Here is an 821-nt window from a genome sequence, read left to right on the forward strand (position 1 = left end):
TCCCTGATGGTCCAGTGGCTAAGACTCCATGCTCCCAGTGCAGGGGACCCAGGTTCGATCCCTGGTCAGGGAACTAGATCCCATATGCCACAACTAAAGAGTTTGCATGCTGCAAGTAAAGACCTGGTACGAATAAATAAATAAATATTTTTTAAAAAAATTAAAAAATCAATAGAGGGCCAGGAAGAGAAAGTTGAAGAAACTTCACAAAAGTTTTTCCTTTTTCTTTTTTTTTTAAAAAAGCAAATTCTGAGAAGAAGAAAGGAAGTTAGAAACCAGCCCAGGAAGTCCAGGATTCTGAGTAACAGGGATTCAAGAAAGAGAAGTGAGAAGTTGGAGGGAAGGAAACCAAAACTTTAAAATTCTGAAAAAATAAAGGATATGAACATCCCAAGAGCTGGCACCATGGATGAAATTAGACCCACGTCGAGGAGTTATCAGTATAGAATTCCAGAACTCTGGGGACGAAAAGCTTAAAACTGCCCATGAAGAACAAAACAGGTTTTACACAGAAAGGCTCAGAATGCAGAAGGGCTTCAGCTGGCTCATCAGTATGTCCTCATGATGCCACGGGGCAAGGATCTCCGACTTTGAATTGTCACTCAGTCAAGCATCCTTCAAGTCAGCCATGGGATAGAACTCAAGATCTCCGAAAAGATACCTCCTCTGCTGTGTTTCTTTAGACTGCCTCCTGGAGGTTTCCCTGGTGGTCCAGTGGTTAGGAATCCGCCTGCCATTGCAGGGGACACGGGTTCGATCCCTGGTCCAAGAAGATTCCCCATGCCATGGAGCAACAAAGTCTGTGCACCACAGCTTCTGAG

At 44.1% G+C, this 821-nt stretch overlaps 1 non-coding gene across 1 annotated transcript; it reads left to right on the forward strand.

Moving 5' to 3' along the window:
• Positions 1-73, forward strand: TRNAW-CCA (transfer RNA tryptophan (anticodon CCA)). Its single transcript has one exon. It is a non-coding gene; the product is annotated as a tRNA-Trp (tRNA).
• Positions 74-821: the final 748 nt, after the last annotated feature.

The sequence above is a fragment of the Bos javanicus genome, chromosome 5 (assembly GCF_032452875.1).
Source record: "Bos javanicus breed banteng chromosome 5, ARS-OSU_banteng_1.0, whole genome shotgun sequence".
In the NCBI taxonomy this organism is placed as follows: Eukaryota; Metazoa; Chordata; class Mammalia; order Artiodactyla; family Bovidae; genus Bos; species Bos javanicus.